The sequence below is a fragment of the Balaenoptera borealis genome (genome assembly GCF_965194805.1).
Source record: "Balaenoptera borealis genome assembly, chromosome: 15".
Lineage (NCBI taxonomy): Eukaryota > Metazoa > Chordata > Mammalia > Artiodactyla > Balaenopteridae > Balaenoptera > Balaenoptera borealis.
This window is the reverse complement of record NC_138871.1, coordinates 72,950,562-72,975,287: the sequence shown is the minus strand read 5'-3', so window position 1 is coordinate 72,975,287 and position 24,726 is coordinate 72,950,562. Positions and strand designations below refer to the sequence as shown.

General features: G+C 39.6%; 1 protein-coding gene across 11 annotated transcripts in view; it reads left to right on the top strand.

Moving 5' to 3' along the window:
- The first annotated feature begins 908 nt into the window (after positions 1–908).
- NCOA1 (nuclear receptor coactivator 1) overlaps positions 909–24,726 on the top strand; it is a 259,310-nt gene continuing 235,492 nt past the window's right edge. For 9 of the 11 annotated variants that reach the window (XR_014234946.1, XM_082357422.1, XM_082357413.1 and 6 more), the window contains exon 1: positions 909–1,286. The gene's annotated coding sequence lies outside the window, so the exon portion shown is untranslated. Of the gene's footprint in view, positions 1,287–1,462; positions 1,806–19,415; positions 19,562–24,726 lie in introns of those variants that run through there. The other 2 variants (XM_082357419.1, XM_082357418.1) reach the window with 2 other exon arrangements.

The window sequence follows — 24,726 nt, the reverse complement described above, 5'->3', positions numbered from 1 at the left end:
GACAACCCGGGGAGAGAGAGAGGTATTATATTGCCAGCCTTTGGAATGAGGGATGCTTTCCAGATAAGGCTCGGAAAGCCTGTTCAGCCGCTGTTTGATTCCTCTAGTGACAAGGAACACTCTACTTTTGGAAGTAGCACTTCCATTATAAAATTTAAAAAGCGAGTAGAAAAGAAGAAAGGTGTGGGCCCCTTGAGGGGAAAGCTCTGTCAATGACAAACATTTTGGGTAATTCATGGAACTGCAGAGCCAGACGCGTCAGTCAGATCTTTTCATCTGTAAAACGAAGGGGGCAGATGATCTTTCTTTTCCCTTATCTAATAGCCTGTGAAATCATCTAGGCAACCAACTCCCAGTTTTACAGAATAAAGGGCTGCGGATGTGTCTCGCTCAAAGTAATACAAGAAATTAGCGGAGGGACAGGCCAGAACCCACTCCACCCGGGTCTACTGCGTCCCTCGCCGCTCCACACCTTCCCGGACAGATCAGGCCAGCGGGAGGCTGCAGGCCGGGCGGCCTAGCTGAAAGCACCCTGGGGTTCGAGGCGGCTTCCCGGCAGCAGTCATAGGAACGCCCCGAGGGGAGGGGAAGAGTTAGGGCCTCCTTTCCCACACTTCGTTAGGACGCGGGCCGGGGCGGGACCGCGGCAGCCCTCCCTCGGGCCTGCGGCCGGCAGAGGGCGCGGGGCAGCTCCTCGTTTCGCTGCCCGGCGGGCGGGGAACTGGCTGCCCCCGGAGCGCCGTCGGAGCTCCCGGGCACCGGATCGCGGTAGCCCGGCCGGCCGGAGGGCGCAGGGGCAGCGCAGAGGGCAGGACGGCGGGAAGTGGGCGGGGCGGCCGGGAGCCGGCGGGGCTGGGCGGGGCGGGGCGGGGCGGGGCGCGGAGGGGGCGGGGCCGCGAGCGGGGGGCGGTGGCGGCGGCGGCGGCGGCGGTAGCTGAGGAGGAGGAGGAGAACATGGCGGCCGCGGAGAGCGCCTGAAATGCCTGTTTTTCAGGCCAGGCGAGCGGGAATCTGAAGCGATTCTCTGAGCCTTCCCCTCAGACGGCTGGACCGCGGCCTCGAGCGCCTCGACTGCCCTGTTCCCTGCTGCTCCCTCGAGTGCAGCCTGCGCCCGGTCCGTTCTGCATCCCCCTGCGGGGGGACTCCTGCTCCGGAGGAGGGGGCCGGAGAGCCGCGGCGGCGGCGGCGGGCTCCCGGCCCGAGCAGCGGCGGAGGCCGCGGCGGCGCCGCCACGGTCGCGGGCGAGCGCGGCGCCCGTCAGCGCGGCCCAGAGGCGGCGGCGGCAGGTGAGTGGCAGGCGGCGGGCGCCGAGCCTCCCGGTGGGTGCAGCTGTCACGAGCCGCGCGGCCGCGGAGGCCCTAGGGGGCGGGAGCAGCTGGTGCCCCTCCGCCCGCCGTTCTCCTTTCTCTCCGCTCCGTTCCCCCTCCCACTTTCCCCGACTTCTCCCTCGGCCTCGCGCGGCTGGAGGGGGCGGAGGTCGCAGCTGTCACGGGCACCAGCTGGGGGCTGTGCCGCGGATGGAAACTGCTGCAGCAGCGACTTCCCTGCCCCGTTTCCCAGTTGCCCTAGTTAGAGCGGACGGGGCGAGCATCCGCGGAGGGTGCGCGAGGCTCGCGGCCGCCGGCCCGGCGTGGGGAGAGGCGCCCCGAGCCCGCGGGCGCTCCCCGCCGCCGAGAGGGGGAGCCGGAAGTCGGCGCGGGCGCCCCTCGGCCCCGGCGAGCGCGGTGACCTTGGCAAGCCCGGTAACCTCTCAGAGTCTCGCTTGCCGGGACTGCGAAATGGGGATGACCGTGGCGAGCCTTCTTGTAAGCGCAGCCTCCGACGGCGCTTCTGTTTACCCCCGCGCACTTGCTTTACCCTTCTCCAGACGAGGGATTTCGGAGGCAGAAACGGGATGGATAAGTGAGATTTTCTTGTTATGTTTAGGGTTTGGTCCCCTTCGTCGGATTCTGCTGAAAGGATTTAGGAAGGGGAGCAAACATGTTGGCTGGAAGACTGAGAGGTGGGATGGGTTAATGGTCAGCGACAGAAGTCGAGCCATTCCCTAGTCGCTTGGAAGAGAAATGGAGAAACCGGACACCAGGGTCCCTGCTCTTACTACCCAGCTGTGTTGTTTTTTGTTTTCTGTTTTTAAAGTAGTCACTCCCATAGACTAGACACTGCCTCGGTTGACGATGTTAGAGGGAGACGGAGGGTTTGACAATAAAGCCTGTATGTGTGACAAGGAGAGTCCGTGCTGCTGTGGCTGCAGTTTGGTGGGGAGGAAAACTTGAAGCTGGAGGATCTTTTAGCCTTTCAGGCTGGGCTCTCTTCATTCACTGTAGGTGTTGAAGAGGCAGGTGTCCTTGTGGAGAAGGTGACATTTTTTTCCTTTTGAGACGGTGAATTTTTAATGCTGAGCATGATGGTGGTGAATGAAGGGTTCTGGAGTGAATTGCAGTCCCAGCACCCTCTGTTGATGCCAAGAGTAATCTCTGTGGCGATGATTTGTGAGGGCTGAGGCTTTCACTTCAGTGATTAAGAAATCTTCAAGTGTCTGTGTAAAACATTGCTGCGGTGAAGCTTAGATTATACTGTACAGCTGAAGGGATGGAGTTCAGGGGTTAAATTTGTTTGAGGTTTGTCTTCAATTTTGGAATTGGTTGAAGGTTAGTCTCAAAAAAAAAAAAAAAAAAGTTGGCCAAAGGGGCCTCTCAGCTTGTTTCACAGAAGCTGTGATGTAGTAGGAAGGGGGTCAGATTTCATGTTGAGAATAATATAAAAAGAAAGTGTTTGCTTGGGTCTTTTGGCTCTTGAACTAGAAATAGTTTTGGGTTAAAAGTAGCAGTGAGGTTTGATTCAGCTTAATAAATGGGCATTCCTTGAACTATGTCATAAACAGATGCAACTGCAAGTGTTTCTTTTTTATCTCCTGTACTCTGTGGAAGGGTCTAATTTGGTTTTGTGAACTAGCGTTGGAAATGGTTTCCCCCTATTTCTTATTCAGGTTTTATCCTTTGGGAACAATGGATCAAAAAGGGGGCCTGAATAGGGAATATATGGTTTGGAGAGAAAATGCAGGGATGCTGCTTATAAGAACAGGCATTTGGTTTGATTTTTGTAAACATTTTGCACTGATTATTTATTTCATTTATTTAACTCACAATGAAGTTTGATTTTTAAGGTGCAGAATTTGAATTTTACATAGTTTATAGTTGATCTTTTTCTCATTTCCTTCTGAGAAAATCTGTAGGATTGTGTCTTTTAAATTACTTTTTGTGTGGTTTAAGCCAAGGGAGTATTTTAGATCTGCATTTTTGGTAAGTGGTTTTATTGAAAAAAAAGTGCTTGATGGAACTAATGGTGATTGTTCCACTTAAACTGGGATTATATAGACAATGCATTTTCCTCCCTCTTTCTGCCAACATTTGTTTTTCTTTCTCCTTCAATTCCAGGGTTTCATTTCTAGAAATCTGGGCTGGAAACAGAAGCAGCAGTTTGTATAATACCAAGAACTTGCTTATGCCAGGAAGCTGTAAGGGTAGCATGAAGTGGGTGTGGTATAAAGATACTGCCACTATTTAAGACAATTTAACTGTTGAGGGAGTCCAGGGTCAAACTTTAATTTTTGTTGAATTTCCTGTTTTCTTTGTATGTGTTAATCTTTTGGTGGGCAGAGGATTGGGTTGCTATGGTGCTGACTGGTGTATATTGTGAAAGCACTGGCAAAATTTCATGCTTTTACTCTATACGGAAGGGTGCTAAACAAGCCTAAATAATTTAAAGATGTTGCTCCCAGGATGGAATGTTCTCTGCATGTACTGTTGATCCTGCTAATCCAGTGATCGGTCTTCACCAGGACTAAATGTTGAGTAAATGATGAGGGTGGTATAGAGGTGCTGAAAGGTGGAGCGGGGAAGAAAGGATATTGGACATTCTTTGAAAATCTTTTCTCTATTGGACTGTATATCAGAGTATGGTTTATAATTCTTTTTAAAGGACATCTCTTCTCTGTCCTCATCGATTTCACCATAACTTCTCTTACATACTACCTTTGTTCCTTACTTAAGTTTGTCTTTATTGCCCTATCCCCCAAGGGCTCCACATTGCTTGAATATGTTGCATATCTTTTGGGATTGGTTGGTCTTAAACCATATGGCCTAAAATAGCTTTCATTTTCGGGCAAGTATGGGAGGTAAACACAGCACACACCACCGAGTAGAATCTTCTTAAGTCATGGGGCGAGGAGATCCCCAGGATTCTCATTATTGTCTTGGCAGTGATTTTTACTTTCTGCCTATGATAATCACAGGAATTCTCAGAGGGCCATCAGCTGCTTTCCTAGCATAGGTCCAAAAACATGTGGTGGGCTCCTTTTTACATTACTTCCAAATATCGGGTGCAGAAGAGTGTGGGATTGGATGAAGTGCATGTGTTTCAGGAGTTGAATGACAGAGCGCTATATCCAGTCTTGGGCTGCAGAACCATACAAATTTCTCCCCACCTTGTACGACTTTCCTATGAGTTGGACAGACTAGACTGTAGAAAAGGACTTCTTCATTGCTTCTCTCCCAGGTTAACCAGTAGCTTAGCTCTTGGTTATTGGTCACTAAGGATGGACCTTATGGTCTCTAACCTTTTTTCTTACCATTGGAGGTGAGGTCTAGTCATTTCAAGCCTTTCTTTCTCTCTTCTTTGTGTTTTACTTAGACTTTGTGCCTCTCTCTCAACATACGGGGTCAGAGGTCATAAAATGGCCTAGTGGCAACTGTGTACCATTCTTGGTTGCTTAGTTTAAGGAGGAGGTGCAGGTTTTTTCCTTTAGTTGAATTCCAGATGATGTTTTGTGGGTGCACAGTATTTGGATTAACATAAATTATTGTTTTATATTTCTGCAAGATACATGGTTGAATAAGAAGAATTATTACAAAACACTGACACCAACATTTAAGTCCAGTTCTAGAAATGCAAGTAGAGTTGGTTGTTGAATCCATGCTTCCTCCCCCATTCCCCCATCTGCAACACAGTATTTTTGAGGCTTCTTGAAATGACAGGCTTTTAGAAAAGCTTAGTATAGTTATCATATTTTGAAGATAAATAGCTTATGCCAAAACAGAAGCTATAGTCACTGGAGGAGTTGTAGAAGACTTCACATTAATCAGTCTAGTCACCCTCATCTTAGATATATTTTGATCTAATCTCTCCCCATGGGTATGTTTCAATGTGGACGGTGGGAAGTTGGGCTTTACTGAGAAGTCCTGGACCTGACCACTGGGAACAGACAGATGAGATCCATAACAATAGGTGCAAGCACAGAAGTGAAATACACCTATTAACAGGGCCAGAAGTCTAATAACACTGGTTTATCCAATGCTTCCAGAGTGATACTTCATTTTTGCCTGTAATTTTGAGGCAGTTTTTAAGCTTCTTTTGAGAATGGATGTTTGACTTCAGACACAGGAATGGTGCCCTGGCTCTTTTACTTAGTAGATGTAACCTTGGGCTAGTTATTTAACCACAGTAAACCTCAGGTTTTCGTGCTTAAAATTGGAATAATGTACTTAAACTCATATTGTTGTGACCTTTAAATTAACTTATTATATTAAATAACAAGATATGTCTAGCATAATGATGGGCAGGTAGTTAAGACTTTAATAATGTTTTCTACATTTCCATAACCTAAACACATCACTGCCTAATCCATCATCAGATTATCTGATTCTTTTCTTTGCAATTTCTTGGATTTCCCCCTTTATTTCTGCCTCTACAGTCTGGTCCCCCTGTCATTTTGCACATGGAGTAACTAGCATCACATGAACTCTGTGGGCCTGAGTTTCTTTATCATCAGATGAGCATATTGGTCTGAATTCACATTTCTTCTTGTGCTGAAATTCTATGATTTGTAGGTTTATAGCTGTTTGCCTGCATGCATTTGCCTCTCTAATTCATCCTACATATAAATGTTGAAAAAATTCTTTGCTGAAATATTTTTTGATGTTATTGTTTTTAGTGGAGACTCTCTGTGGAAAAATTTATCAAATGTAAATCATTTAAACTGTTCTTGTATTTCTCATTCCAGAAAATTTGCTGCAGATGGCATGTGCAGAAATGCTTTGTAAACTGTAAAGTGCTACACAAGTGAAGAAAGTATTATAATCACTTGTAGATATCTTGCTTCTTTGATTTTACATGTTTCGTTTCTTTATTTAAATTGTATTCCTTTTTCCTTTATCACTTAACCTTCAAAAACAGTCAGAGCTGGTATGTTCTCTAGAAAGCTTGATTTTTATCACACTCCTTTAGCATCGATTACCCAGTTTGTTCTTTTTTTTTTCATTTAAATTAAAAAAATTTTTTGTATTGGAGTATAGTTGCTTTACACTGCTGTGTCAGTTTCTGCTGTACAACAAAGTGAATCAGCCATACGTATACATATATCCCCTCTTTTTTGTATTTCCTTCCCAGTTAGGTCACCACAGAACACTGAGTAGAGTTCCATGTGCTATACAGTAGGTTCTCATTACTTGTCTGTTTTATACATAGTAGTATATATATGTCAATCCCAGTCTCCCAGTTCACCACCCCACCCCTTCCTCCTTGGTATCCATACATTTATTCTTTACATCTGTGTCTCTATTTCTGCTTTGCAAATAAGGTCATCTATACCATTTTTCTAGATTCCACATATATGCATTAATATATGATATTTGTTTTTCTCTTTCTGACTTACTGCACTCTTATGACAGTCTTCTAGGTCCATGCACGTCTCTGCAAATGACACAATTTCGTTCCTTTTTATGGCTGAGTAATATTCCATTGTATATATGTACCACATCTTCTTTATTCATTCCTCTGTTGATGGACATTTAGGTTGCCTCCATGTCCTGGCTAATGTATATAGTGCTGCAGTGAACATTGGGGTGCATGTATCTTTTTGAATTATGGTTTTCTCTGGGTATATGCCCAGGAGTGGGATTGCTGGGTCATATGGTAGTTCTATTTTTAGCTTTTTAAGGATCAGTTTGTTCTGTATAATAAATTTCTTCCTTTCCTTCTTCTTCTTTTTTTTTTTTTTTTTGAAAGAGTTTCTCTTTTTAGTGTATGTTGAATTGGCTTTCCTAATTAGATTAGAAAATCCTCGAGATGGCATGAACCACAACGTTTAGAGCAAAGGGCCCTTAATGGTAATTTGGAACAACCTTGTTAATATTATAGATGAGAAGACTAAGGCCAGACAAATATAGTAATTTTCATGGGCCACATAGTTAGTGTCTTTACTTGGGCAAGAACCCAGGTATTTGGCTCCCAGTCTTCTTTATGATAGTTACTTATTGTATTTGAAAGTTATTACAAAGAGATTTAAAATTTTAAGAATTTTAGTAAGATTTTGAGTAACGTGTAAGCTAGTGGGAAAGGCATATTTTTGGCTTTTGGCCAAAAATTGTCAAATATTGTAATAAGGTATTAATCAGGAATTAATTAAGGCTGCTGTCTCAAAAAGTACAAAAGTGCCTGGAGAGAAATGTTTGCTTTTCTTGTATGGCCCTCATTCGGAGTCAGCAAATATTTATTGAGGACTGTCTCCGAGACACAGTGTACTCAGGTACTGTGCTTGCTCTATATGTTACATTTTATAAACAAGGAAAGGCAGCTCAGGGAAGTTAAGTGGCTGGTATAAGATTGCACAGCTTGTAGGTATTAGGGATGACATTTGAGTCCAGGTCTTCTGACCTGAAATCACGAGCATACCTCTAAATTGGCTTCTCTCCAAGGTGCTCCCCACACTTGGCCACACTGTAGCCCTCTGTTACTTTCTGGACTCCGTTCTGTTGTCTACATGTGCAGTAGAGACTGCTGCCATCTCCATTGCTTTCTGATGATCCAGGAGCCAGTGTACCAGTTACTTAATGAAAGTATCACTTTAAGATTTTTGTGCTGTTTCTGATCTCACCTTTGTACTTTAGTAATGTTGATTCTTTGGTGCTTCTGTCTAGGTAAGCTTATCTTTGAATGGTTGGTTTGGATTCTTAGCAATAAAATTCTGCCTCTCATGTTTTGTTAGTATTTAAATAGCTAAAGCTTAGGGTATTTTTTTCATTTGGAATAAATTGCTTGGTCATTCTCTGTGTTTCCACTTGTATTTTGAATGGTTGGTGTTATTCTTTTTTTTTTTTTTTTTTTTAATTTTTATTTATTTATTTATTTATTTATGGCTGTGTTGGGTCTTCGTTTCTGTGCGAGGGCTTTCTCTAGTTGTGGCAAGTGGGGGCCACTCTTCATCGCGGTGCACGGGCCTCTCTCTGTCGCGGCCTCTCTTGTTGCGGAGCACAGGCTCCAGACATGCAGGCTCAGTAATTGTGGCTCACGGGCCTAGCTGCTCTGCGGCATGTGGGATCTTCCCAGACCAGGGCTCGAACCCGTGTCCCCTGCATTGGCAGGCAGATTCTCAACCACTGCGCCACCAGGGAAGCCCAGGTGTTATTCTTATAGCTTTAATATATTACATCTTGCATTTTTAGTTTGCTTATATGGTTAAAACATTTACATGCTTTTATTATCAAGCATAGATTCGGTTGTTTAACAGTAGAGGATATTCTATTGTGAGTGTATGTTTGTATATATACAGATATCATGCCATATTGGACCAGATAGTTGAAGGATGAAATGTCCTTGCCTTTTGAAAGTACCTGTATGTGTAATACTGGCTTTACTTTGCCGAGTTTGTTTGGAGGAAACCAGGGAAAAGATATTTGTTCTACAAAGTCTAATTCCTACCTCCCTCTTCATTCCAGGTGGTACAGGAAGTCTGTAATTGAATTTCTAAGTAGCCACTCATCATTCATTCAAGACATAGTTATATGAGTACCTACTTTGTTCAAGGTGCTGTGTTGTTAAAAGATAGGGAAGTTAAATGATAAGATATAGATCCTGTCCGTAAGGAGATTATGACCTAAGAGAGGTGATAAAACTACACACAGATACCTATATTACTAATTAAATGTGATGAGTGCTATGAGAGAGGTACTGAAATAGTACTTTGAGGAATCAGGAGAGTGAGCAATTATTTTCATTTGAAAGGGATAGGGGCAAGTTTCGTGGTGGACTTCGTGGTGGACAGGAACATTGAAGGCAGAGGATGATTTCTGTGTGAGTGAGGGGGAGGAGAGCAGTATATTCAGGAAGATTAAATAGCAAAGATGAAAGGACAGAGATGCTTGGGGTTATTTTGGGAATCATAAAGGGGGAAAGTGCAAGCGGGAGGGTGGCACCAGCTGAAGTGGGAGAGGGAACCAGATGTTCTAGGTGCAGTTGTAAGACATTGAATGATTTTAATGGAGGGAGGTGGTGAGGAACGGTGAAGTTTGTAGATCTGGATGAAAATGAGAAGTGCCAGTTTTCCAAATCTATGTGGATCTTTTTTTGGCGGGTTTTACACCCCAAATCTTATATTTTCATAGTTTTTGAAATGATTCCATATGTAAGGCTTACCACACTGGGAACTTACGCATTTTTATGTATATTTGAGAACATACTTTTTTTTTCTTGATGGAAGTTAGTACAAAATCTTTTTCACTGTCTTATGCTTTTAAAAATTAAAAAAAAATTTTTTTAAAGCAGTAGCTATTTCTTTAAGCAGTATGTTATCATTTGGAATTCTTAAGATGATGCAGTGGACTTGTTTTTCAAGTGTAAAAATGTCATCCTTATGTAAATATGTGTCACTCTATAAGTTAGATTGGTCATACAAGTTGAAAGCCCCTGGCTCTCAATATATTTCATGATTTATTTTACTGATTTATTTATGCCCTGCCATGTTCCAAAAAGGATTTAAGGCAGGATATGTCATGAAGAGTCTTGGACCTTGTTCCAGCCCTGTCTATTATTTGACTGAATTGCTAACCAACATTACACTGAGGGAACAGTGTTGAAGACAGCTGATGTCATAGAATGTACTGCAGTTGTGTCTTTTGCCAACTGGTAGTAATTCAGAGATGGATACAATATAATTAGAGTACCTTTAAAGATAACTCCTTTGAACGTCCATAGCATGCCAGGGAAATTGGTTGGAAGGGACTCATGGAGAGCTTTGACCCTTGGGAGCCCAGGCACATTTAGAACAGTGGTCTCTACAGTAGGGTTTACATAAAATTATCAGAGAAATATTAGAGGTGTGTTAGAAAGTTTCTTACTTTCAGTCTGCTGTGATGTTTTACAGTTTATAGGAGCCTGGGTAATTGCTTTTTTAGATTTATTATTTTAAATAGTAGACTAAACATATATTGTATTGCAATAAGGAGTCACCAAGCAGATTTTTTATAAAATATTTCATACAGGTTAACTGGTCATCTTGAGGTAAAGGACTTAAGAATTGTCTAATTTAAAGATGACTTATTAATTTTTCTTTCACAAAAATACAAATGTCCAAAATTTGCTGACATTTTCCTCTGACAAGTGTCTGTGAGTAGTATACTACCTAGCAGATATTTATGAAAATAAACCCACTAAATCTGTCCCTTTGGGATGATGGTAAATTCTTAACAGTGACTCAAAAAGTAACTACCTTTCAAAACAAAATAAAATTCAATGTTTCGGAGAGAGGTTATTGAAAATGTATATTTGGGACTATTTCCATCATTATTGGATTTAATTGCTGAAAATGATGTTAAAACTTTAAGAATGTTTGTATATGTACACTTGAACTTGAAAACCAAATTTTCTAACCTGTATAAAGACCTTGTAAGAGAGGCGTTTTAGTGGTTTTGGGCCCATCTACTGAAAATATAAAAAAGGCAATACTATCTGATGAGTTAGTAAGAACAACTGATTGTCATCAGGAAATATGGAAATGCACTGTCTGAATTTTAGCAAAAACTTTTGCATAAATGGTGAAGAGGATTGAAAATTGAAATTCATGTTTTATTCAGTGCAGCAAGTGATGCAGTTCTTCCCTTTGGTTATACTCATCTTTGTGAAGTATGTTTTTTGGCTATGATAACCATTAAAACCAAATAAAAGAGTTACTTATTATAAAAATGAACTGAATTTAGAACCAGACTTTTAAGTTGCTATATTACAAAATATGAAAGCAAAATTTAAAAATAATAGTGTTCATCACATTACTGTCACCAAAAATGGTGGTAGTATTAAAAACAATATTTATTAGGGAGAGCATAAAGCCGTGTCATCAATAGGTATATTAAATGTTTAAAAACTGTTTATTTTATTATAATAAATGTCATTCTTTTACATATCCATTTTTGTGTATGCTTTATAAGGCACATAATTTATTGGTCTAGTGGGCAATGTATATAAATTATAAATAAATGTACATATATGGCTTCTTATTCAAAACCTTTTTAGCCGTGGGGTATATGATAAGAATAGTTACCACTGTTTTGTAGGAAGGATTTTTTTTTTTCTCTGTAATATATTTATTACTCCGGTCTTATAAATCAGGAAAGGAGGATAACACTTCTCCCTAAGACTCAAAAGAAGCTCCAGCACCAGCACCCAAAGCTGAAATTCTACTTAAACTACTCCTTGAAAAATTACACACGAACAGTGAAACATTATCATGTGCTATGCTAGTATTAAGAATATATTCTAAATTATCCCATTGCTATGTATTTTGTGCATTCGGTGATCTACCCAGTCATAATGTACTCACACATACGTGCTTTATCGTACATAATACATACTGTGTATAATCATACATTATTTACCCCATGCACATAAGCATGTCCATTAAACTATTAATGTTGCATAATAGATAATTAGTTCACCATACATACCATTCTTTACCACATAGATACCCATTGTGTAACATATACAATTAATATTACATAGAACACACTAATAATTGTACGTGCCCTATTAAGTCACATCATTTCCAGTCAACATGCTTGTTACAACAGATAATCAGTTCTTAATCACCAAGCTTAGGACGGGTTTTTAAGTAAGAACCCTTGGAGTTCATGGACTGAGAGTCTCTAGATAGGCTCTGCGGGGCGTGTCTGTGAACATTCTGAAGTTATGTATATGCAAAATTCTATGAGTCTGTGCATTTCTCTGGAGAGAAATTCATAGGGTCCCAAAAGGGTCCATGACCTCCCCAGAGGTTAAGAATCTCTTTTGTTAAGGACTGGGACCTCAATAACTCCATTCATCCAGTCTTAGTCTCTTGCCAAGTTTAATGGATATATCTGATGTCATTACTCAGACCCGCAGTATGACTGGATTTGCAGTCTGTTTTTCCATTTTGCAATAGATGTGATCGCAATGCCTTTGGCCTTTATAGATGTTTGAGCTCCTATCTGTTTGTTGCACAATTACCTGGCCTTCGTCACTTGGCTGCTTTTCTATATCATTTCCCACCTCTGTTCCCCCAAATCCCAGTGAAAAAGAGTGGATCTTTTGTATGAGTGTGGAGATGGAAATGAATATATGTATAGAAGAGCCCAGCATCGATTCAAGTATTGGGAGACCCTGCTGGGTAGGCTGGAATTCACAGTTCCTGTGGCTTTAACCTCTTTGTAGCATCTGAATCTCAGCTTTTTAGAGTCCTTAAGGTCTGATTTGACATATGCTGAAAACACTTTCCAAGTTCTATCAGCTCTTTAGATCTATTCCTTTTCTCCTCACTGTCATCATTCTATTGCTAATTTAGGCCTGATATTTGCCATAGTATCCCAGGGAGGTCTCACTGTCCCCAGTGAGTTCCTTCTTCAGTCTGTCCTAAATTTTGTTTTGGAATGATCATCCTAATTTTGATTTTCATTGTGTTACTTTGTTTAAACCCTTCAATGGCTCCTCATCATTGTCAAGATAAAGTTCCTTAGCCTGGCATTTAAAGCTTTCCAGTGTCTGGTACCAACTTGCTTTTCTGGTCTCATTTCCCACTAGTCTCCCCCAATAAACTGTTTGAAGTAAAATTGTCAGTTACTGTCCCTAACACATCCCTTGGGCTTGTCTGTTTGCACTCCTTTATAATTCCTTTCCTTGGAATGTTCTCCCTTATCCTAGTCTATACCTCTTGAAATTCTATTTATCCTTTAAAGCTCAGCTCAGATTCCACCTTGCTTGTTAAGTGTTCAGATTATAAAATTAGAAAATAATCCCTTCCTTCTTTGAACTCTTTTAATATTTATTTTCCTTATTATTAATTTGACACTTTTTACTGCCTTTATACTCTGTGGAATTTTTTTGTTTTCATGTGTCCTATCTCCCAAATTAGGGTATGAGAATGGCAAAGGGGATCATGTTTATATTCTGTCCTCTGCAATGTCTTATGCATGTAGATATTAAAATGTTTGGCAAGTCATATTGATTAAATCATGATACTACTTATTAATGTACTTAGAGAAATAGGCCTTTTTTGTATGTGTGCCTGGAATACTCATACATAATATCTAGGGATCCTCTTTACTGGCTTCAGGGTATTTGGGAAATTGAATTGGAAATCAGATATTGCTTGGAGAGCATGTAGTCCTACAGCATAAGAAGTTGGCTGTTAAGGGCTATGTTCAAAAGTCTGGGGTAACCTGGTGACTCTTTGTTTTCCAATGTAGCACTCCACTTGCCATGGATAACAGAAAAGCCTGTGTTCGTTCGACTCTCTCCTTAGCCATGCTGGAGACACAAATTCCTTATGTCTTGAGGAATACTACATTTCTGTTTAATTTTTCAACACATTCTTCTCAATAAAAGATGAAGTTTTATTGGATAATTGTTGTTTGAATGGTTAGTATGGGACACCATGATGTAGTTATACCTTAGGGTTTCTGCCCTTCAGGGAGATAATGATCCTTATAGGGAGTCTCATTTGCTTTCAATCATACATGAATTAAAAAATAATATAAAAGATGTCATAAGGGAGTATATAACTAACTAGTTTACTTAGTTGCTAACTGAGATATGTGGAAACTCCTCTAGCACTTAACAATTTTTAGCACTCACTTGAAATTTATTTATTATCATTTATATTTGTTTCTGTTTTGACATATGTCCTTTCTCAGCAACCACATTGTACATTATAGAAAGTAGAGGCCATTTATTGTACTAGTTATGTGCCAGTACCACAGTGCTTTTCATAGTTCTTTACCTGCAGTGTACATGTAAGTGTGTTACTGATGATGCCAGGAGCATGCTCTGGGTAGGCTTCCTGGAGGAAATGGAATTTCAGTTAAATTTCTAGGATTTGAAATGATGCTTATAGCATCATCCCATGGAATATGAAAAAAAGCGTTCTGTAGTTGAATAATAAAGTACATATGTTTGGTGCATTATCTGAACATGGAGCCTCCTTGGTTACTAGGCCTTTGGCCCTGAAGTGACCCATGTCACTTCCTCTTATAGCCCGTTGGCCAAAAGAAGTCACAGGGCACTACTTACGGAGCCAGGCATGTGGGCAAGAAATGAATATTCAGTGAGCAGTAAATGTCTTTGCCTCACTGTAGCAGAATCGGCTTTATTCAGAGAGATGAATACTAGAATTGGTAGGCCCTACTTGGAGTCATTGAAGTAAAGAAGAATTGTTTCTGTGTGTCAGTATAAATAAGGATTTTATTATTAAATTTATTTGTGAGAAGAACTTGTAGTGTTGAATGGTAGCTCTTGGGATAATTAAAGGAGACATTTTTACTGATGTCTCTACTTCAGGGGTAGGTATTATAAATTGTTTTAGTTTAGATGGTTTGCGACCATCTTCAGAGTAGGTATTTGAAACAGGTAGAAAGTGATTCTTTGGCTTCAGTAAAACTGATCCAGAATATTTCTACATATACTCTTAAGATTATAAGGTGAGAAAAGTGAGAGGGGGCATAAAGGGCTTTCAGATACTATTGAAGGCCATTTGCTCTCTGAGGATTTCATAAAATTTCTCTTTATAGTCCCTAGACCTCTTTTCCCTCCCTCTTATCAACATATTGCTAATTAATTAAAATCTGTTTCCTCCATATTTTTGTTTGTCTTTTAATGCTTGGTTTGATAAGGACCTTTGGGTGGTGGTTAAAATGTTGGCCAAGTGTGCAGGGCTAGGAAGCCCCAATCGTTATTTATACATGAGGCTTATTTTCCCCTCAATTTAACTCTAAAGTCATCAACCCTGAACTTTTTAGACCTTAGGCTTTCTTTCTGACTGCATTCTAATTATTTCCTTTTTAAATTAAAAAATAAATCATATATAATACATGACTATATTCAAATAATAAATTCCAAGAAATGGGAGTACGTGGAGTTAAAAGGTGAAAGTCTCTGTAGTGAATTATATGATAGCTGGTAATTTAGGCTGTATAGATTTAGGCTGTCTAGTATTCCCTTTACCTCCTTTTCAGGTTGCAGTATCCTACCCCTTGGCCAGGGGGTGAGCATGTGACCTAGGCTTGGTCTGTCGTAATGCTCCATTCCTCTGGACACAGTGACTGCTGCAGGATGGCCATATGACTAAAGCAGGTTCAGACCCCTTCCTTGAGATTGAAAAACAGATATTGGATGAGGGACAGGCTTATTCCTTTGGAGTTGCTAAGCTGACATAGAGTGTGCCTGGCCAAATGAAGGAAGCCTATGTGCCATGGGAAAGAATGAGGCCAACATACAGACTGAAGAAGAGCTGACCAACTCTCTCTTACACACAGGCACACTTAAAAATGCACAGTCATACACATTCTCACATGCTCGCATGTGTGCACATGGGGAGTCATTGGAGCCTCTGGATCCACTTGAACCTTAAAGTAGATCCACTTTATATTTCCCAGTTAAATGAGTTACTCAGTTGCCTGACTTGCTTGTGTGAGTTTGAATTGGGTTTCTCTCTCAGAACTGAAAGAGTCCTGACCATTTCAGACCCCTGTTGGCAGCTATCCCTCTCCTTCCCTCCCCACTACCCACGGGATCATACTTTTTGAATTGTTATAGGCTTTAAAAAACTTAATATCATGGGAATCTTTCTATGTCAGAACATGAAGGAGCTGTTTTATCTTTGCATAAAATGCTGCATAGCATTACATTAGATGTATATTCTATAGTTTATTTAACCATCTCTCTTTTGATAGACATTTAAAAACTAGTTTTTTGCTGTTGCAATCTATGTTTTGGTAAACATCCCAGTTTGCACTTGTTTTTGCAGGTGTCTGAGAACGCACCTATGGAATTAATGGTTATGCATATTTAAAAAATTGATGTCCTTTCAAAATGTTATTACAAAGGCTATATCACTTTATGCTTTCACCAAGAGTGTATGATAGTTGCTGCTTTCCCCTAACTTTATCAACTTTGGATATTATCAGTCATTTCTATTTTGGGTCTATCTGATGGGTGAGACTGGTATAAAGCCTTGCTGTAATTTGAAGTTCTCTGACTATTGATAAAGTTGATCATCTTATCAGATATTTATTGTATATTGGATTTTTTCCCCTAAGGCTCTCTTGTTCATATTGTTTTCATTTTCCTTTTGGGCCTCTTTTAATTGCTTCCTAGCAGTAATATACTCATGATGTAGTTGTTTTTATACTAATTAGGGATGTCCTTGGTAAACGGCTGACCCTGTTACCTAGTTATTTCAAAAAGAAAGATGTGAGATATCTAATCCAAAACCCACATCTTATTTATTTATTTACAGATATCCCTGAATATTTAATTGATTTATACCTGATAATTTTGTATAGCTGCCTATATAACTTTGTTTAGCTAAGGGGTACATGTCTCAATTGGATAGTCTATGCGTACTTAATTGAGGTAATTTTATGGCTGAGCTAAAAGTTGAGAAACTCTTGTTTGGAGAATTTTCCAGGTCCAAATCATTGTGATTACATAGAATTTTGGGACTCAATTAACCGTTTGTCCATTGGTGCTGAATCAGAACCACTTTGAGAGGAAAATTTTGGCCCTATAAGAAACTATTTTCTTGGCTCACCCCTGTGGAGAGGTGGGTTGGCTGCATACTTATATATCTTTCGTGGTTAGGTTCCTTAATTTTCCTAAGAGCATATTAACCTAACTCTGTACTTGATTGACTATGAAAGTGTATAGTTTACCTGTAATTGGCAGTACAGAACAGCTTTACTCCAGCAAGTATGTATTCACTTACTTTGCAGCCCAATTCTTATCAGAAACCTCGTAGTCAGAAACAGGACTCTGAGAATTGGTTAAATAATACACAGTTAATCCATTGCTTTAGAAACAATCAGTTTTTGATTGAATCAAGCCAGAATACCAGAGAGCTACATATATTGATTGCATTGTTTTAGACTGGGGTAGAATTACTTTTACAGAATTGTTATTTGGTGTAATGCAATAAACCTTTATTGAGGGCCATTAAAACAAACAGTTTTATAAAATTTAGTACGCCTCTTATTGTAGAATTCTTGTGAGGATATTATCTCCTTTATCTCAGTGCTCTTGTTGATGTTGTAACTACTGCTACTACTATGACTATTAGCTGGTGATCTGGAGTACTAAGACAACACAAAATGAGCTAAGAGTTGATGGACAAATACTGCTCTTAGCTGATGGCAAATGCTTTTGCCCAAAAGGGAGACAACTTTATGGAAGAGGGGTGATATAATGGTTAGGGCTCTGTAGTTAGATTTCCTGGGCTTGAATCCTGGCTCTGCTACTTCCTAGTTATGTGTTATTTAACCTCTTGGTGCTTCAGTTTTCTCATCTATAAAATGGGGATAATAATTGTACCTACCTCCACAAGGTTGTTATGAGAATTTTGTGACTTTAAACATATAAAATGCTTAGAACATGCCTGGCCCAGGACACATGCAGTGAAAATGAGCAGCTGTTGTTCCCCTCCCCCCCCTTTTTTTTTGTGGTAAGATGCACATAACATAAAATTTACCATCTGAACCATTTTTAAATGTATAGTTCAAGCTGCTATCATTTTTATCATCATCATCATCATCATCAGTATTGGAACCCATGTAAAAAAATGTAAAAAGAATCTTAAAAAAAATCATCATTTTAAATCATTATTATCATTATTAGAACCTATGTAAAAATGTGTAGTAATTTTTTTTTCCCAAGTCTGGGTACCAGGAAAAGCTGCATTTCCTTTGACCAATTGGTTTGCTTGTATTACATAGTCATCGTGACTCTTATAACCTATGGTATTTCTCTCTTTGCAAGGTAGCTCAGTCAGGTGTGCAGCCCTTCCCTTGCAACTGTATAGGACCTTGTGGCACATAGTTTGTGTGGTAAATTTACCTCTGACTTTATTTTCCTCCCTCGTTTTCTCTTTGCCTCATTCTCGTCATTTCTTTTTTTTGTTTGTTTTAAATAAAACTAAGTAGATTTTTAAAATTTATTTTTTTTTGATGTATTATTATTTTTTAACAGTTTTTTTTAATTGGATTATAATTGCTTTACAATGTTGCGTTAGTTTCTGCTGTACAAGGAAGTGAATCAGCTATATGTATACATATATCTCCTCCCTCTTGGACCTCCCTCCCACCCCCTCTCCGTCCTACCCATCTAGGTCATCACAGAGCACCGACTTCTTTCTTTTTAATTCTAATGCATTCTGTGAGCTGTCTCAAATCTTTTTTAGAATAATATGGAAATAAACAAGTAATCTTCATTATAGCATGTGCCCATGTTGAAACGTCAGATGAATTTTCATTTAATTTACCTTAAGCTGGCTGCTTCTTGATGACAGGGAGGTGCTATAATTTTCATTAAGATATCTCAAATCGCATCATAGGATGGGTTACTTCTGGGAACGTTCCTGTTGACAGCTAATCCTGTTGATGGTGTGGGTTTTCTTTTAAGCTTCAATTACAAAAGTGTTCCTCCTGACTTTTCTTGTTTGTCTTTTCCCTTGACCTTTGCTTCAGCCCTCTCTTGTCGATTTGGGGGGTGGGATTGAGGGGGGAGGATCACGTTAAGAACTTGTAAACCTGTAGTCTTTAAAAGTACGCTTCAGAATAAGACTTTTGTCATAGGTGTAGCATAGGAAGAGTAAAGGCTATATGTGTTACTGTCTTTCTTTTAAAAACCAGAATGCCAGTTTATTGATGTACAAGGGAAAAAAGGAAATGCTCCAAAGCCTAAAATATTCCCATATATTCTGGTTATGTCACTAGCATATTCTCTCCCTCAAACAGAGATGTGTAATGGGGCTGATGCTATTGCTTTGTTAGGGAGAGAATTAAAAAGAAGTCGTTTTTACATCAGGATTGATTGAAAAGTCTTTTAAGTATTTTTTTTAACTTGTAGGTTTCTTCTCCCCTCCCCCGCCCCCCCCACCCTGCTTTTTTTTTTAATTTGTCTGTTGAAGAACTGACCATAAGGATCAAAAAGTGGGCAGTGGCCCAATTCCTGGAAATCCCGCCCCTTCCTAAAATAGCTGGAATTCTCCTCCCACTTGTTAGCCTATGAAATTACCCATGCCTATAAAAACTGACAATCTCATACCCTGGTGCCTTTCTCGACTTCTGAGCTTCTGAGATGGCCCACAGTCTGTCTGTGGAGTGTGTTTCTCTCTAAATAAGTCCACTTCGTACCCATCACTTTGTCTCTCACTGAATTCTTTCTGCGATGAGACATCAAGAACCTGAGCTTCATTAAGTCCTGAAACCAGGTGTGTGACCTCAGTTGGAAGACTGTGGGTTTTGGCCGGGTTCAAGTCCTGGCCGCGTGGGTTCAAGTCCCAATCTGCGTTTAAGCTGGCTTCGAGTCCTGGCACGTGGGTTCAAGTCCCAATCTAAGGTGCACGGTTTCAGCTTGTCCTATAGAATTTCTTATAGTCTGGATTTCTGTTTAGTTTAACATGTTTCTCTACCCTCTTGTATATCCTATAAATTGGTAATTTGATATAGAAGCTTGATTAAGGTTTAATTTGGGGAGGGGGAAAGATGACTTTATAGATGGTGTTATGAGACACACATAATGTCTAGTTGTCTTTTTGTGATGTTATCAGCTGTGAGTATTGCTATTAGCTTTCTATTCTTAAAATCCTAAAGTGATCACCATGGTGTCTAGATGAGAAAGGGGAAGCATTGCCTGGAAATGCTGGCATCTACTCTGTACAGATAGGACTCCTGGTGATCATTTGAGAATGATGCAGTGTTGTGTAGACTCGAAGACCAGTCTTGGCTTCCTTGTTTAGGAGCTGTTTGATCTTGCATAATTAACAACAACAATAACAGTAGCAGCAGCTACCATTCATTTATTGCTTATTTTACACCAGGTTCTGTGCTAAGTGCTTTATATATGTTGTGTAATCTGATCCTCATAACTACCCTGTAAGCCAGGTATCTTATTTTGCAGTTCACTTTGCTGAGAAGTAATGAAGCGGGGATTCAAGCCCTGAGTGACTCCAAGCTTGTGCTCTTAATTGCTTTGTTCTTCCATATCTGTAAATTGGGGTATAAATATAGCTGCCTTATCTATCTTGTAGGGTTAATGAGATATTGCGTGTGAAAGTGTTTTGAAAAATATTATAGATGTTAAAATGAGAAGTGTGCTGGACAGACAGTACACAAGGAAAGGGGGATAATGGAGGTCTTTGCCTTTGGCTAAGTGACAGTGAGAAGTTTGGACGGAAAGAACCCTCTGGTCATTTTCTAACTTCTGTTTCCATTACTATGGCTGTTGACATGTGGGAGAGTTTCCTTCTCTTGTTAAAATTGACAGTGATAGAGGTTTTATATGTGGTAAATGTCACATGTCAGAGATCACTTAAGAGTCTCTGGGTGAATAGTGATGTCTTGGTTTTACTCCAAGGGACATGTATATAGGCTTTGTACAGATATTTTTAACTGAGAGAACAAGAGTATAGTCACAGTTCTTTTTCTAAAAGGATAATATATTTATTGAAAGTGGGAGGAGCGTTAACTGAATTTGTGATGTCATATTTCTTTCGCTGGTTAGTGGGTATGTTATGTATGTTAAAATTATTTCCCCCAAAATACCTTTTTTGTATGTCTAAAGTATTTTATAATTAATAAAACCATTGAAGTGCTGAACAGTAATAATCCCATGTGTAATAGACTAAGAAAGAAATAGGTGTGAAGTTAGTACCTTTAGATCTAACCTTCAGTAATTTGTTATCAATTATGATATTGGTAATGAGTACATGGAGAACTGTGTTGAGAAGAGATCTATGGCCATGCCCAGTTCCGTGGCAGAGGGTGCTGTGATTGATGACTGACGTCTGCCTGGACCAGGCATGCAGAGTGTAAGCATAGATGCTTTGTTTTTGCTAAATGTTGGTAATGTGTTTATCAGAAATCCCCAGGCCTTGACCTGGACTCATTTTCGTGGTTCTGTGCTTCTTCCATTTCTTCTGTTACTTTGGAAATCATGTTGCCATACTATATTTATAATGGCGAAATATCTAGGATTTCATTGTGATATTCCCAATAAAGATTTCCCATTTATTATTGTTTTTGACATGTAAATCACATACCATAAAGTCACCCGTTTAAAGTATACAATTCAGTGGCTTGTATATTTGCAAAGTTATGTAACTGTCATCGCTAGTACCAGACTATTTCACTCCCCACCACCCCCCAAAAAATACCATGGAATCATATACTATGTGACCTTTGGTGTATGGCTTCCTTCACTTTGCATAATGTTTTTAAGGTTCATTCATACTGTAGCATGTATCAATACTTCATTCTTTTTTTTTAAACTTGTTTATCTTTTCTTTATTATTATTATTTGTTATAAATTTATTTAATTTATTTATTTTTGGCTGTGTTGGGTCTTCGTTGCTGTGGGTGGGCTTTCTCTAGTTGCGGCAAGCGGGGGCTACTCTTTGATGCAGTGCGTGGGCTTCTCATCGTGGTGGCTTCTCATGTTGCGGAGCACGGGCTCTAGATGCACAGGCTTCAGTAGTTGTGGCATGCGGGCTCAGTAGTTGTGGCTCGCGGGCTCTAGAGTGCAGGCTCTGTAGTTGTGGCACACGGGCTTAGTTGCTCCGCGGCATGTGGGATCTTCCCGGACCAGGCATAGAGCCTGTGTCCCCTGCATTGGCAGGCGGATTCTTAACCACTGTGCCACCAGGGAAGTCCCTTAGTACTTTGTTCTTTTTTATGGCCAAATGTTCTGTTCTGTGGATGTACCACATTTTGTTTATCTATTCAGATGTTGATGAATATTTGAGTTATTTCCATTTTTTGACTAATATGAATAATGCTTTTATTAACTTTTATGTACAGATTTTTGAATGGACATATGTTTTCCTTTCTTTTGGTTATATACCAAGGAATGGAATTGCTGGGTCATATAGTAACTCTATGTTCAACCTTTAGGAACTACAAAACTGGTTTCCAAAGTGGCTGCATCATTTACATTCCTATCAGCAGTGTATGAGGGTTCTTATTTCTCCACATCCTTGCAAATACTTGTTATTATATGGCTTTTTGATTCACACTTACATCCTAGAAAGTGTGAAGTGACATCTTGTAATTTTGATTTGCGTCTCCCTAAAGACTAAGATGTTGAGCATCTTTTTGTATGCTTATTGGCCATTTGTACATCTTTCTTAGAGAAATGTCTACTCACATCTTTTGCCCACTTTAAAATTTGGTTATTTGTATTTTTATTATTGAATTTTAAGATTTCTTCACATATTAGTCCCCTTTATCATGGTTTTGCTTTCAGTGGTTTCATTTACCTTTGGTTAACTGTGGTCTGAAAATATTAAATGGAAAATTCCAGAAATAAACAACTTATAAGTTTTAAATTGCACACTGTTCAGAGTAGTGTGATGAAATCTCGTGCTGTCCCACTCTGTCCAGGACGTGAATCATCCCTTTGTCCAGAATATCCTGCCCGTTAGTCACTTAGTAGCCATCTCGGTTATCAGATTGACTGGTATCGTAGTCCCTGTGTTTAACCCTTATTTTACTTAATAATGGCCCCAAAGTGCAAGAGTAGTGATGTTGGCAATTTGGACATGCAAAAGAAAAGCTGTAGAGTGCTTCCTTTAAGCAAAAACCTGAAAGTTCTTCACCTAATAAGGAAAGAAAAAAAATCTTATGCCGAGGTTGTGAAGATCTACAGTAAGAACAAATCTTCTATCTGTGAAATTGTGAAGAAGGCAAAAGAAATTCTTGCTAGTTTTGAGGTCACACCTCAAACTGCAAAAGTTACAGCCACAGTACATGATAAGAGCTTAGTTAAGGTAGAAAAGGCATTACATTTGTACAATAAGATATTTTGAGAGAGACCACATTCACATAACTTTTATTCTAGTATGTTGTTAAAATTGTTGTATTTTATTATTAGTTATTATTATTAATCTCTTACTGTGCCTAATTTATAAATTAAACTCTATCATAGGAATGTATGTATAGGAAAAAACATAGTATATATAGGGTTTGGTACTGTCTGCGGTTTCAGGCATCACTGGGGTCTTGGAACATATCTCCTTCAGATAAAGGGAACTACTATATTTTCTGGATACAAGTCCCATATCAGATAAATGATTTGCAAATATATTCTCCCATCATGTGGATTGTAGTTTCACTTTCTTGATGGTGTCCTTTGAGACACAAAAGTTTTTAATATTGATGAACTCCAGTTTATCTTGTTTTTCTTTTTTGTGCTTCCGTGTCATAGCTAAGAAATCCTTGCCTAATCCAAGGTCATGAAAATTTATGCCTCTTTTCCCCTAAGAGTTTTATAGTTTTAGCACTTACATTTAGGTCTTTGATCCATTTTGAGTTAATTTTTCTATATGGTATAATGTAGGTCCCACTTTTTTTTTGCAGTAGAGATAAAGCTCATTATCTTCTATATATACACATCAGCAAGACCTTCTGGTTCACCTCACTTTGGTAATGTTTTAATTAGTATATGATTTTCTGCCAGTTCATTAGTTTCACCTTTGACTCCCTGCTAATGAGTATTTTGTTGGTCTTTTTTTTTTTATTATTAATTTTCATTGGAGTATGGTTGCTTTACAATTTTGTGTTTGTCTCCACTGCACAACAGAATGAAATCAGCCATATACATACAGATATCCCCTCCCTTTTGGACTTCCCTCCCATTTAGGTTACCACAGTGTATTAGGTAGAGTTCCCTGTGCTATCATTTTGTTGGCCTTAAATGGAGGTTTTTGTTTTTTTTTAAACCAAAGCCATATTATCCTTTGCACTTATCATAGAATGTGAGAATTAGGAAGAAGTTTATTGATCATATAGTCCAACCTCTTATCAGAGCAGAACCCTCAATGTCTGTGACAGAAGGGCTTTCAGTTTCCTTTTGGACACTTTCAGAGTTGGTTAGTTCACAAGTGTGTTGTACTATAGTGCAGTAGTTACATTAAGAAATCTTACTTAATCAAAAATAATTTTATAAATAAAAAGTGTTCCAGAGGGAAAAGGTGGTTAGGGGCTTGAGTTTTTCACCATTTTAAAGAGCTATTTTTTCCTATAGCAGTTTAAGTTAAAAGGAGTTGGTGATTACATCTTGTTATGGACTGAAAGTTTGTCTCCTCAAAATTATTATGTTAAAGCCCTAACCCCCAGTGTGATGGTATTAGAAGGTGGGACCTTTTGGTATGAGAAGGTGGGGCCATGAGGGTGGAGTCCTCACAGTGGGATTAATGTCCTTATAAGAAGAGACCTGAAAGCTTGCCTCCGTGCCCCTAGCATGTGGGGATACAGCAAGAAGGCAGATGTCTGTGAACCAGAAAGAAGGCCCCTCATGAGACACATCTGCTGGAACCTTGATCTTGGACTTCCCAGCCTTCAGAACTGTGGGAAATAAATGTTTGTTGTTTAAGCCACC